Raw genomic sequence first — 15,187 nt, 5'->3', positions numbered from 1 at the left:
ACGCTGATTGTCCTTTTCTCTTGCTATGCTCTCCTTGACCAGACTCTGTAGATAATATAGTCGTTCTTTTTTTCGTAATATATTTCATACAGGGCAAGTCGGGGTGGGGGCGCCCCGGTGTCTGCCGCCCGGGTACCTGTCCTGCGGCGCTGTAAAGCTGGCGGCGGCAGCGGGGGGTTCTCTGCAGTAAATAAGAAATAACGAGCGCTATCCGCCGGGCTATGCGGAAGCGCTTCTGTTTTGGAAACACTGGCCGCACGGCACACGCTGATTGGCTGAATCTCAGTGTTTCCAAAACAGAAGCGCTTCCGCATAGCCCGGCAGATAGCACTCGTTATTTCTTATTGACTGCAGGGACCCCCCGCTGCCGCCACCGCCAGCTTTTACGCACATATACGCCGCAGGACAGGTACCCGGGCGGCAAGGGGAGGCGAAATACCGCCCTCCAGTGGCCGGCGCCCTAGGCAAATGCCTAGATTTGCCTAGTGGTGGCGCCGGCCCTGATTTCATAAGGTCAGTCTCTTATTTCACTTTTTTAGTTAGTGGAAGATCGTTACACTGGCAAGGTTGTGTATGTCCATGTATGCCGGCTAGTTACAGATCTATTTCTCTACTTAATGTTGACATTAAGCTTTACGCTAAACTCATAGCTTTACTGGCTTAAATCGCTGCTCTTGACCCTGATCCACTCAGATCAGGTGGGTTTTGTCCCAGGCAGGGAAGCCAGAGACAATATGATAAAGATCATTGATTTGATCTCATATGCAGCCTCCATGGGAACCCCCATGGTCCTCCTCTCAACTGATGCAGAAAAAGCCTTTCACAGGATTGACTGGGACTTCATGGAGGGTGTCCTGAGGTGATTGGGCGTAGGAGAGGGTTTCTTACACAAGATACACGGCCCGGTCGGCACAGGTGAGAGTAAATGGAATCTTGTCTAATACAATACATATTAAGAATGGTACTTGGCAGGGATGCCCCTTATCACTTCTAATATTTGTTTTATATATGGAGTGTCTGGTGTAAGACAATAGGAAGTACTCAACACCCACTAGTAGGCCCGAAATATGGCTGAAACTTAGAGTAAAATTAAATATTACTACCGAAATATCCCCATTGACACCCATTATTTAGAATCCCATGTTTCCACCAGGCACCATGGGACGGTGGTCATCTTTGTCGTCGGCAGGGGTTACAAGAATATACCATCTAATCTCCTCTTGTACATATATACACTTTGAGACACTGGTGGAGAGGACAGGCCTGACCAAATCAGACTTGGTTTTACCTACATATTAGGCACTTTCTCACATCACTAGGTGGTACTCAGATATTGGGGAGGGTGCTTACTCCATTTGAAAAGATGTGCTCCCAACCACAACCACCTACACATGTGATATCTAGTGCATATCAATTACTCGTATCCGCACTTATGCCCCCTAAACCATCATTTCAAGAGGCCTGGGAGAAAGAATTTACTTCCAAACAGATTGAAATTTCTTGACCTAACGTTTATCAAGCCACTAGTGCCTGCTCGACCAGTCTAGAAGTGGTTGAGACTCAATATAAGCTACTGACCAGATGATACCGATGCCCAAATATATTGCATACATTTTACAAGGGAGTGTCCCCTCTCTGCTGGAGATGTAGTCGGGAACAGGGTACTCTGTTTCACATATGGTGGGACTGTCATTTAATAAAACCATTTTGGGATGACATTAGGAGATTACATTCTGTCCCCATCATCTGCATATTACACCTGATATTCTGTCCCCATCCTCTGCATTTTACACCTAATATTCTGTCCCCATTCTCTGCCTGCCCTGCATGTTATACCAGTCATTCCCCCCATCCTCTACCTCCATATTACACCTGTCATTCTGTCCCCATCCTCTGCATATTACACCTGATATTCTATCCCCATCCTCTGCATTTTACACCTAAAATTCTGTCCCCATTCTCTGCCTGCCCTGCATGTTATACCAGTCATTCCCCCCATCCTCTGCCTCCATATTACACCTGTCATTTCTCCCCCATCCCCTGCCTCCGTATTACACCTGTCATTCTGTCCCCATCCTCTGCATATTACACCTGATATTCTGTCCCCATCCTCTGCATTTTACACCTAATATTCTGTCCCCATTCTCTGCCTGCCCTGCATGTTATACCAGTCATTCCCCCATCCTCTGCCTCCATATTACTCCTGTCATTTCTCCCCCATCCTCTACCTCCATATTACACCTGTCATTCTGTCCCCATCCTCTGCATATTACACCTGATATTCTGTCCCCATCCTCTGCATTTTACACCTGATATTCTGTCCCCATCCTCTGCATTTTACACCTAATATTCTGTCCCCATTATCTGCCTGCCCTACATGTTATACCAGTCATTCCTCCCCATCCTCTGCCCACATATTACACCCAGGGGCGGATTGGCCATTATATCTACCGGGAAGTTTCCCGGGAGGCCGACTACATTGAGGCCGACGACATTGAGGCCGAACTTATACAGTTTCACCGGCCGTCCCCCCCCGTCAGTCATTCAGCCTCTGTTATATGATAAATCAGCACAGCCAATCAGCCGCTCAGCCTCTGTTACAAGGCTGATTCATTGGCTGCGCTGACTTTTTCATCCACTGCATGCTGCCGCCGCTGCTTTTAAAAGCTCTTTAAGCAGCACAGCGGCGGCGTGGGTCAGGTGCGCAGGCCGGGGACGGGAGCTACGCGGACCAGCTGACAAGCTGCCGCAGGGGATAATGTGATGGTGGCTCCAGCATCGCCTCCCCTCCAGCACCACCTCCCTGCCGCTTCCTCCACGGCCGCAGCGGTCTTGTCGGACGTGGTTGACACCGTGACAGCCATCCCCAGGATCCAGAGGCCTCCCCCAGTGCTCCAGCAGAGCCGCTACCTGGCTGCCTGGAGAGATAACGCCGGACCCCTCCCAGACACGTCCAGGCTCCCGGGCACCTCTGCTGCTGATGAGGTACCTCTCTCTCTCTCCATCTCTCTTCTTCCTGTCTCTCTCCACTTTTCTCTCTCTCCTCTCCTCGGACTCCCTTGTCTTTGTGTATTTTGTGTACAGTGTGTATTTTGTGTACAGTGTGTAATTTTCTAGCCGTGTTACCTGACTAGAATGAAAGCTACCTAAATATGACACTGGACTACCCGCGATGGGGGACAGTGACCTGTGACACCTTATCCAGTATGCATATGTTCTTCATCTACAATCGCAACGTGTTAGCTATCTTCCTTATGACAAAACGCCTATCACATAAAACGACGAAGGCTACCCCTGCCAAAACCACTTCAACTGCTGCCTTCCATACTCTCTTTGGAGCCTCCTCCTCATCACAAGTATCCCACCTAGACCCAGCATCCTCTCCAATGGCTTCCAAGCACTCCGAAGGCTCACGCACTCCAGAACCACGTTCTCCTTCCCTGCCCTCCCAATCTCAGGCTGGGAACTCCGAAATTACAGGATGCTGTTCAAACTTGAGTGGAAACTATCCAATCTGATCTTAACCAAGTGGGTGAACGTGTGGCTTGATCCTCTGACCTCCCCACCTACATCGGCTACTCCACTACCTCCTTTGGAATATTGACAGAAATCTCGCATGACCAGACGGAGAAGACGAAACGCTCCTTCTGAAGAAGGCAATGCAGTCACTTGATTCAGGACTGAACGCTGATTGTCCTTTTCTCTTGCTATGCTCTCCTTGACCAGACTCTGTAGATAATATAGTCGTTCTTTTTTTCGTAATATATTTCATTTTTATAAGGTCAGTCTCTTATTTCACTTTTTTAGTTAGTGGAAGATCGTTACGCTGGCAAGGTTGTGTATGTCCATGTATGCCGGCTAGTTACAGATCTATTTCTCTACTTAATGTTGACATTAAGCTTTACGCTAAACTCATAGCTTTACTGGCTTAAATCGCTGCTCTTGACCCTGATCCACTCAGATCAGGTGGGTTTTGTCCCAGGCAGGGAAGCCAGAGACAATATGATAAAGATCATTGATTTGATCTCATATGCAGCCTCCACGGGAACCCCCATGGTCCTCCTCTCAACTGATGCAGAAAAAGCCTTTCACAGGATTGACTGGGACTTCATGGAGGGTGTCCTGAGGTGATTGGGCGTAGGAGAGGGTTTCTTACACAAGATACACGGCCCGGTCGGCACAGGTGAGAGTAAATGGAATCTTGTCTAATACAATACATATTAAGAATGGTACTTGGCAGGGATGCCCCTTATCACTTCTAATATTTGTTTTATATATGGAGTGTCTGGTGTAAGACAATAGGAAGTACTCAACACCCACTAGTAGGCCCAAAATATGGCTGAAACTTAGAGTAAAATTAAATATTACTACCGAAATATCCCCATTGACACCCATTATTTAGAATCCCATGTTTCCACCAGGCACCATGGGACGGTGGTCATCTTTGTCGTCGGCAGGGGTTACAAGAATATACCATCTGATCTCCTCTGGTACATATATACACTTTGAGACACTGGTGGAGAGGACAGGCCTGACCAAATCAGACTTGGTTTTACCTACATATTAGGCACTTTCTCACATCACTAGGTGGTACTCAGATATTGGGGAGGGTGCTTACTCCATTTGAAAAGATGTGCTCCCAACCACAACCACCTACACATGTGATATCTAGTGCATATCAATTACTCTTATCCGCACTTATGCCCCCTAAACCATCATTTCAAGAGGCCTGGGAGAAAGAATTTACTTCCAAACAGATTGAAATTTCTTGGCTAACGTTTATCAAGCCACTAGTGCCTGCTCGACCAGTCTAGAAGTGGTTGAGACTCAATATAAGCTACTGACCAGATGATACCGATGCCCAAATATATTGCATACATTTTACAAGGGAGTGTCCCCTCTCTGCTGGAGATGTAGTCGGGAACAGGGTACTCTGTTTCACATATGGTGGGACTGTCATTTAATAAAACCATTTTGGGATGACATTAGGAGACATATTGGGCCATAATGTCCTGACCGGTCCTGACTTCCGGCTCCTATCTCACTCAGATATACCCATATCTGAATATAAAAAATCTTTACTTAAACATATGAATAATGCAGCCAGGGCAATACTCCCAGTTCATTGGCGCTCACCCGCCCCACATACCCTGTGGGAATGGTGCCAACGTTTGGACTTCTACATGGCAATGGATAATATTTATTATTCCACTCCAGAAACATTTTCTAACTATGCAAATATGTGGAGTAGATGGTTGGATTTTAAGAGGACTCTCTCATATGTATCCCTAATACCTACCAGCCCATGATATTATCGCCCCATTGCAGGGGCTAGAGGAGAAAGACACCCATACTATTATGAGGTGCCGAGACCTACACATATGCCATTGTGCTATCTAGACTACCTCGCTACAGCCTTGAGCCCCACCCCCCTCAATCTTTCTGCCCTCCACTCTACTACTGTATTCTATATTATAATTTTCTGCTACGATTATGGCCCTTGGATACTATGACATAATAGATACAGTTATTTGTGATGCAAATATCTCTGCCAGTGTTTTGGAATTACTATCATTCCTCTAAGTATGTAACCATGCTTTGTTATCATGATGCTTCCTTGGACTTCGTGTTGTATACTGTTTTTGATACTGATTGACAGAAAAACGCAAAAAAAAGAATTTCTAAAAAAAAAAAAAGAATTAAGGCAAAGCTGCAGTAAGAAAAATGGTGTTTATTAAATAGAGTTGTGTCACATCCGAGGCCTAGATGACAAAAGGCCTGGAAAAAAAGCATCACACTGCATTTCATATAAAAGATGGTATCACACATTTTTAAAGTATTGGCCAGGGGCGGATTTCAGCGTTGTTATCAAAACAAAAATGGCGAGGATCATATTCGCTTTTAAATACTGTGTATTACACCTGTCATTCCTCCCGCATCCTCTGCCTCAATATTAAAGCTTTCATTCTGTCCTCATCCTCTGCATATTACATCTGTCATTCATCCCCCATTCTCTGCCTCCATATTACTCCTGTCATTCCTCCCCCATCCTCTACCTCCATATTACACCTGTCATTCTGTCCCCATCATCTGCATATTACACCTGATATTCTGTCCCCATCCTCTGCATTTTACACCTAATATTCTGTCCCCATTCTCTGCCTGCCCTGCATGTTATACCAGTCATTCCCCCCATCCTCTACCTCCATATTACACCTGTCATTCTGTCCCCATCCTCTGCATATTACACCTGATATTCTATCCCCATCCTCTGCATTTTACACCTAATATTCTGTCCCCATTCTCTGCCTGCCCTGCATGTTATACCAGTCATTCCCCCCATCCTCTGCCTCCATATTACACCTGTCATTTCTCCCCCATCCCCTGCCTCCGTATTACACCTGTCATTCTGTCCCCATCCTCTGCATATTACACCTGATATTCTGTCCCCATCCTCTGCATTTTACACCTAATATTCTGTCCCCATTCTCTGCCTGCCCTGCATGTTATACCAGTCATTCCCCCCATCCTCTGCCTCCATATTACTCCTGTCATTCCTCCCCCATCCTCTACCTCCATATTACACCTGTCATTCTGTCCCCATCCTCTGCATATTACACCTGATATTCTGTCCCCATACTCTGCATTTTACACCTGATATTCTGTCCCCATCCTCTGCATTTTACACCTAATATTCTGTCCCCATTATCTGCCTGCCCTACATGTTATACCAGTCATTCCTCCCCATCCTCTGCCCACATATTACACCCAGGGGCGGATTGGCCATTATATCTACCGGGAAGTTTCCCGGGAGGCCGACTACATTGAGGCCGACGACATTGAGGCCGAACTTAATACAGTTTCACCGGCCGTCCCCCCCCCGTCAGTCATTCAGCCTCTGTTATATGATAAATCAGCACAGCCAATCAGCCGCTCAGCCTCTGTTACAAGGCTGATTCATTGGCTGCGCTGACTTTTTCATCCACTGCATGCTGCCGCCGCTGCTTTTAAAAGATCTTTAAGCAGCACAGCGGCGGCGTGGGTCAGGTGCGCAGGCCGGGGACGGGAGCTACGCGGACCAGCTGACAAGCTGCCGCAGGGGATAATGTGATGGTGGCTCCAGCATCGCCTCCCCTCCAGCACCACCTCCCTGCTGCTTCCTCCACGGCCGCAGCGGTCTTGTCGGACGTGGGTGACACCGTGACAGCCATCCCCAGGATCCAGAGGCCTCCCCCAGTGCTCCAGCAGAGCCGCTACCTGGCTGCCTGGAGAGATAACGCCGGACCCCTCCCAGACACGTCCAGGCTCCCGGGCACCTCTGCTGCTGATGAGGTACCTCTCTCTCTCTCTCCATTTCTCTTCTTCCTGTCTCTCTCCACTTTTCTCTCTCTCCTCTCCTCGGACTCCCTTGTCTTTGTGTATTTTGTGTACAGTGTGTATTTTGTGTACAGTGTGTATTTTGTGTATATGTATTTTGTGTATATGTATTTTGTGTATGTGGACCTGAATTGATCAACAACTGGGTTCCACCCCTCCTGATATTTATTAATAATATGTATGTACCAGGTTGTAAGGGGCTGCGCCCCCTTAAACTGTGAAAGGATGTACTGCGTGTTAGAGAGTGGGGTGCAAGGGTGCCATGGGTGGGGGTAGGTGCTTGGGGGTGGGTGAGGTGGGGCGGTGCAGCCGTGAATGCTGTTGGGAGATTGTGGGGGCGGAGATGCTGGCGGGAGGTGACGTGGGGGGTGTGTGCGTGTGGGGTTGCCAGCGGGAGGTGGGTGCGTGCGAGCAGGAGCTTGCAGCAGCATCTTTTCTACCCCCCACAAATGCAAACATGTCTGCACTGCGTATTCCGCCTGCTAATCCACATCTGTGTGCATTTGTTTAACTGTAACACCAGGATTAGAAAATGTGTGCGCTAATTGAAATTGTGTGCCTTTTATTTTTGGCAAGAGATGCTCCATTTAGTGTGTGACTGGCAGTAATGAGACAGCCATTCTATGTAATTCAAGTTGGGCAAAGCAGCTGGTAATGAGGTATATGTGAGGTGGTGAAGTTGGGGTGAGCTGGCGGGATTGTGGGCGGGATGCTGCCGGGAGATCGCAGGGGGGTGTGCGGGCGTAAGGCTGGCGGGAGCTAGTGGTGGGTGGGGGGATGCTGCAGGGAGATTGCGGGGTATGATGGCGGGGGGGGGTGGGGTGGTGGGGGATAGCGGGTGGGATGCTGGCGGGGGTGGGTGCAGGCAGAATGGTGCCGGGAGCTAGGTCTGTGTGTGTTTGGGGGGGGGGGAGAGGTTGCGGGTGATCGGTTGGGGGGGTGGTGAGCGGGCGTCCTTTGTATTTCTCCCAGCAGCCAGACGCACCCTGGCGGGCCAAAGACACTGATATGTTAGTGGGCCAGAGGGCATATGGCACCCATGTACCATACGATATCAGGGGTGGCGATAGGGCAAAAAATTGCTCCAATTGGAGACATATTGGATTTATAAGCTGGACACTATGAAACCGAAAGGTATAACTGAGCAGTTGTCCTTGGTTTTTGTTTTTGTAAAGTTTACAGCGGACTACACACTGCAGTGGATATTATGCATTTGTCTGTTTTCTTGTTTATTATTGCATTGCTTTGTTTCTTTATGCAGATCTCCCAATTGTTGGTTGCTCGGCATGTTTGTTGCTTGGCAACATAGGACAGCTCCGGAGATATGCTGACATCATGACGCAGCGTTGTGAGGTGAGAGGTCAGGCGAAACCCGAAAGCGGCGTGTTGCACAGCGGGAGCCAACCGCCGAGACCCAGCGATGGCCACTGTATTTAGGAATGTCATGTTTTGTATTTTTTGCTGGATATTGGTTTAGATAAAGGAGTAACATCTGAAACGTCGACCTGATGCTTCCCTGTGTGGCGTCTTCTTTGTGTATATCTCTATATATCTCTATATATCTCTGATATGTATACAGTACGGATTGTGTAATGGTTAGCATTACTGCCTCACAGTGCTGAGATTATGGGTTCTATTCCCACCATGGCTCTAACTGTGCGGAGTTTGTATATTCTCCCCGTGCTTGCGTGGGTCACTTGGGTATACTGGTAGGTCAATTGGCTTCTAACAAAATTAACCCTAGAATAACTGTGTCTGTATGCGTGTACATGGGGTAGGGAATATAGATTGTAAGCTCCACTGGGGCAGGGACTGATGTGAATGGTCAAATATTCTCTGTAAAGCGCTATATATCTATCTATCTATCTATCTATATATATATATATATATATATATATATATATATATATATATATATATATCTCCAAAGGGAAGCAGCACTCAGGAGGCAGTTTCAAAAGTATAAATCTGTATTAGAGCAACAAGCTTTCGGGGTGTGACCCCCTTCGTCAGGTACATACAGCAAATAACATACAGTGAACTTACCCCTTTGGTCAAGAAGAGGAGGTGTTTCTCAACAGGCCTGAGGTCAATAAGAATTTACTCCTGTACACCCGTTACATTGATGATATTTTCATCATGTGGACGGGTGTGCAGGAGGAATTTCTAACTTACGTGACAGGCTGGTCAAAACGGAAATTACGGGCATGGGCATCCCTCGGGCACCCAATACCACCTACAAAGCAGCAGGATGTTATAGCTGCTCGAACTGCGTGACATGTAAATTTATGGTACCCTGTAAGGATTTTAAACATCCGCATACAGGCAAAGTTTTTTCCATACGTCATGTGGTCTCATGCCGTACACCCTTCGTCGTGTACATCATTGTGTGTCCTTGTGGGCTCTATTACGTTGGCCAAACCACCTGCCAGTTTAGGGTTAGAATGGAACAGCACAGGTCTGCTATAGATCTGTCACTTAAGGGCAGAGCCATTGATCAACCTGTGGCTCGCCACTTCAAAAACCTCCGTCACCCACTGGCCTCTTTAAAATACTTCATCATAGATCACATCCCAGAGTCTTTAAGGAGAGGCAACCGCGCCAGACAGCTCCTTAGACTGGAATCCAAATGGATTCTGAAACTTGATGTGACACATCCACTTGGTCTTAATGATAAGATCAACTGGAATGCAATCATGTGCTTTATGTCATTATAATTTTGTTACATTGTCCTTTTTTTACATCTGATATATGCTCTGTTTATTGTTTTTTCTTATATATATTTGCTTACAGTGCTTTCTTTTTCTTATTCTTTTTCTTCATCTTTATTCTCATTTTCATTTCTTGTAACTAACACTCATGGTGTTTTTATATTTTGCAGATCTGGTTCCCCCTCATCGCTGTAACTGTGCATACAGCGTCTTGGCCACAGCGCAGCGAGGATTGTATCTATGGTTGCTCAGCAACCAGTCCTCCCCTGACTTGACATCCGGCTTTGCAAGGTGTGCGCTTCACTTATCACTGTGCGGCGCCTACTTCCTGATTGAGGTGAGACGCAAACTCCCTCAGTTGCCCAGCAACGGCTTGTCCGGATACTACAGGACGTATTTCCTGTTTCAGCGCTTTGCGCCGGCGGCAGCGTGTGGGGGCGAGCCAGACCTGCTCTGAGGTATATCAGGGGTAAGTTCACTGTATGTACCTGACGAAGGGGGTCACACCCCGAAAGCTTGTTGCTCTAATACAGATTTATACTTTTGAAACTGCCTCCTGAGTGCTGCTTCCCTTTGAATTTCTGCATAATCATTATCCAGGCACCGGGGCTTATTGTCTAGGAGATCTCAAAGGAGTGCCGGTCGATTTGGATTTATATATATATATATATATATATATATATATATATATATATATATATATATATATATATATATATCTATCTCAAAGTTAGAGCATTCACCATTTTTCAAATCTTTGCAAAATTGAAAAAGGTTTAATACATCACCAATATACAGTACATAGGGCACATTTGTCGATGTTTTGGGACCAAGCTTTCAGAGGGATCACAGCATCAGAAGATCTGTCAAGTGTATCAACTGAGCACCTTATATACCATGGTGCAAGGTAGTGTCCATAGCAGTCACTAATTAGGACCGGAAGTCTATATAACCCACTTTTGGTGTATCTCAGTGTGGGCATAAAGTATGAAATAGCCTGTAAAAATAACGCTGAATAATTACTAACCTTTTATACGAGTAAAGAGACTCCTCTCATGTATATTGCACCATAGACCACCGGTGTGCATTCCACTGCTCTGGAACACACCACCGGAAGTCAGGCAGGATGTCCGAATAGTGCAGTATCTTGCGTGTCACGCCATTAAGACGTGGAACGCATACTGCTGTCATTAACATCTCTTACCTCTGGCGTAACTCCGGAGCTCAAGACGGAAGTGTGGGTCTTAAGGCTGCATGCGTTCCACATAGATAGCGTGGAACCCACGTTCACTGCCAGCTGCACACTACAGTAAATCAGATAGTCTGCAGACCATAATACTCAGAGTTACTATAAAGGGTAACTACAATAGGACTTTCCCATGATTTTAATTGTACTTATAAATAGCTGTGAGTGCATATGATATTACAGTATCATTAATATCGCCTATATATATGACATTGCAATGACATTATTAACCGGCTATTTAGATGATACTAGCCCTGAAGAGCCCAAAGACAAACTGTTCATATTTATAGGACGTCGACAAATGTGCTCTGAGTAAATTGGTGATGTATTAAACCTTTTTCAATGTTGCAAAGATTTGAAGACTGGTGAGTGCTCTTATTTGGATACTTTATTATATTTAACTGTACCCCCTGGATTCCAGAATGAGATCTGCACCCCAGCAGCTGCATTGGTGGATTGCCCAGTGCCCCTTCTTCTGTAAAAGGGGCACTGGACCCCGAAACATCGTTCACACATTAAAGCCCATGTTTGAGGTTTATCGTGTCTCTGAGTGACACCTGTGTCTTTCTTGCTACATATAGAGGGGATTTTCTTCTGAGGGCACCAGAGCAAGGTACCTAGCCTAACTGTAACTATACACACCCTCACCCACACAGCCTAACTGTCACTATACACCCCCCACAGCCCAACCATTTGCCACCCACCTGCAGCCTAACCCTACCCCCACAGACTACACCTAACTGAATACTCCCCTCTGCAGCCGAACCCCGCAACCTACAGCCCTAACCATATAGACACACCCCGCAGCCTATTCTTTGGCCACGATCCATCCCCACGAAGCCATGTCCTAAGTTTTTGTTATCCACCTTCGACGCATACTGTTCCTGGGCTGTACAGGGACCCATTCAATATGTTGCTATGGGGTTCACAAAGTTCTAAATGGCACTTTATCTACATACATACACACAATGCACATTTTACAATAAGTTTTTATTTTTTTTGTAGAAAGCTGGGGCCACTTGCTTGTGTTGTCCCCAGGCTGGAAGTTGCCAGCCAGCCCCTGCCCCCCCCCCCCCACACTCTCTTTCCCTCTGTCACTCACGCTCACCCTCCTCTCCCCCTCACACACTCTCCCTATCCCTCTTCCCTTTCTCATTCTGCCCATCTCTGACTCCCCTTCCCCTACTATCCTCCCATCACTCACTTTCCTCTTTCACCCAACCTCTCTCTCCCCCCTCTCTCTCCCCCCTCACTCTCTCTTCCTCTCACCCACCCCTCTTTCTTTTGCCACCACTCTTACCCCCTCTCACTTACTCACCCCTCTCATGCCCTTTCTCACTATCCTTCCTCTTTCTGGCTTCCCCTCCCCCTATTATCACTGTCACTCATTGTTCCCTCTTACCCAATCCCTCTCTCTCTCCTCCTCTCACCTACCCCATATTTCTCTTGCCACCTCTCACCCCTCTCACTTACTCTCCCCCACTCGCTCTCCCATCCCTCCGTCCACCTTCCCTAGCTCCCTATGTCTCTACCTGTAGACACCTTTGTCTCTCTATCTCTTCCCATCGCAGATTGTATCACCATCTACCTCTCCCCTGTGGCACTATCTCCCCATTTTCCTCTCTCTCCTGTCCCTCTGCCTTTCCAAGACATCACCCTCTGCCTTCTCAATCATCTGTTCACTGTGACCCACTGTCTCTCCTCGTCATTCCCTTTGATGCCATGCCCTTGTTTTGAGGCAATGCCAACTGTTTTGTGATCATGCGCAAATAACCTCCTCCCTTCCCTATTATGGTGCCCCCCTGACATTTTGTTCTGGATCCACCCCTGCCGGGCAATGTATCAGCGACGACAGCGCATCACTGGGTGGCCCCACCTTCTCCTGCCCGCTGTCCTCTCTGCCTGCTCCTGGCCAATGCCCCACCTCCTTCCACCTCACCTCCTTCTCCCCATACACTGCAGTAAGTATAAGGCCCAGCGTTGCTGGATGCGGCTCCGCCTACTGTTCTGCTGGCTCTGCCCATTAATGATTTTCTGCCGCCCACATGAGGCCACTTCCAGATATTTTCCAGGGCCACTTTTAGTCCCCAATCCGCCCCTGATTACACCTGTTATTTCTCCCCCATCCCCTGCCTCCCATTCTCTGCCCACGTGTTACCCCTTTTTTATACAGAGTGGTGAAAAACTGTTGCGCTGTCCAAGTGTCAAAAAGAAGGTTTTTAATCCTCTTCTTAATCAGTCGGTCGTCTCCCGAATATTAAAATTAAAACAAGACAGGGAGAGACTTATCTGAGAGACTTGATCACAAAGTATCCATAAACAGTACCCAATCTGTATTACCAACCTGTCTCCCCTGCCCTATTTGCATATTAAGGTATCTTTATAAGGTGCAATATACAAGGGAAGTGAGCAGCGCTACACATAATAGTGTGTAAAAATTAGGAATAAAAACAGATTGGTAAATCTAGGACAAGAATTTATTAGATGAGCTAAAATGATATAATAAGCCAGTGATATATCAGTAATACACATCAATGTCCATAGATGTGATTGGCATAAGTTTAAAAGTTGGATAAAACGATCTCACCAAACCAGGCAATGTGTTGAAACGTGGCCAGGAGAGTCCCGACTTTATATGTCCAGAATGGAACAACAGTCCCCAATAATACAGCCCAGAGGGAGGACCACATGGAGTAACCAGGAGTGGCCCAAGATGGCACAAATTGCCAACTCCTGCCACTGAGTGGATGAATCCACTTCATCCACTCAGCGGGAGTTGATGAAGCCACTTCATCCACTCAGCGGCAGGAGTTGGTAATTTGTGCCATCTTGGGCCACTCCTGGTTGTTCCGTCTGGTCCTCTCTCTGGGCTGTATTATTGGGTACTGTTGTTGTTCCATTCTGGACATAAAAAGTCGGGACTCTCCTGGCCACGTTTCAACACATTGGCATAACATTAAAAGTTGGATAAAAATATCTCACCAAAGCAGGCAATCACATCTATGGACATTGATGTGTATTACTGATATATCACTGGCTTAGTATATCATTTTAGCTCATTTAATAAATTCTTGTACTAGATTTACCAATCTGTTTTTTTTCCTAATTTTTACACAACATTATTTGTAGAGCTGCTCACTTCCCTTGTATATTGTGTTTTGTGTACAGGACTAACAATCCTGTTTTCAGAGCAGCAGCTGGTAAACACAGCTCCTGTCAGGCGCCCTTGGTCCACTACCACCCAGCGTGATTTGGATCCCCACTCCGCTTTTTCTATCTTTATAAGGTAAGCCCTATTCATTTGGGGATGTTGGACCAGCCTTGAATCCAAAAGATACCTTTATATGCAAAACTCCTTTTTGACACTTTTTCACCACTCTGTATAAAAAATAAATTGTATATTGGTGTGGTAACCCTTGGTGAAGACTGTGCAGCAGTCCAGTGGCGTAAGTTTTTTTCCTTATTCTCTATTGTATTGTCTGTTTACCTCATGTATTACACCTGTCATTCTTCCCCCGTCCTCTGCCTCTGCTAATTACACCTGATATTCTGTCCCGATACTCTGCCTGCCCTGCATGTTATACCTATCATTCCTCCCACAATCCCCTGCCTCTGCATATTACACCTACTGTAATATTCTGTCCCCCATTCTCTGCCCGCCCTGCATGTTATACCTGTTATTCCCCCCACAATCCCCTGCCTGCATGTTACACCTGTCATTCCTCCCACAATCCCCTGCCTGCATGTTACACCGATCATTCTCTCCCCATCCTCTGCATATTAGACCTGTCATTCTGACCCCAAACTCTGCCCGCCCTGCATGTTACACTTGTCATTCTCTCCCCCATCCTTT

The 15,187-nt window shown here is 46.8% G+C and overlaps 1 protein-coding gene across 1 annotated transcript in view; it reads right to left on the bottom strand.

Annotated features, from left to right (window-relative positions):
* Window positions 1-15,187, bottom strand: part of LOC146075217 (AN1-type zinc finger protein 6-like) — a 58,060-nt gene that overhangs the window by 25,033 nt on the left and 17,840 nt on the right. The gene's annotated exons all lie outside the window — the stretch shown is intronic.

Source organism: Crinia signifera, chromosome 4 (assembly GCF_055691185.1).
Source record: "Crinia signifera chromosome 4, ASM5569118v1, whole genome shotgun sequence".
Taxonomy (NCBI): Eukaryota; Metazoa; Chordata; class Amphibia; order Anura; family Myobatrachidae; genus Crinia; species Crinia signifera.
Note: the sequence above shows the minus strand (reverse complement) of the source record. Positions and strands in the feature narration are given on the sequence as shown.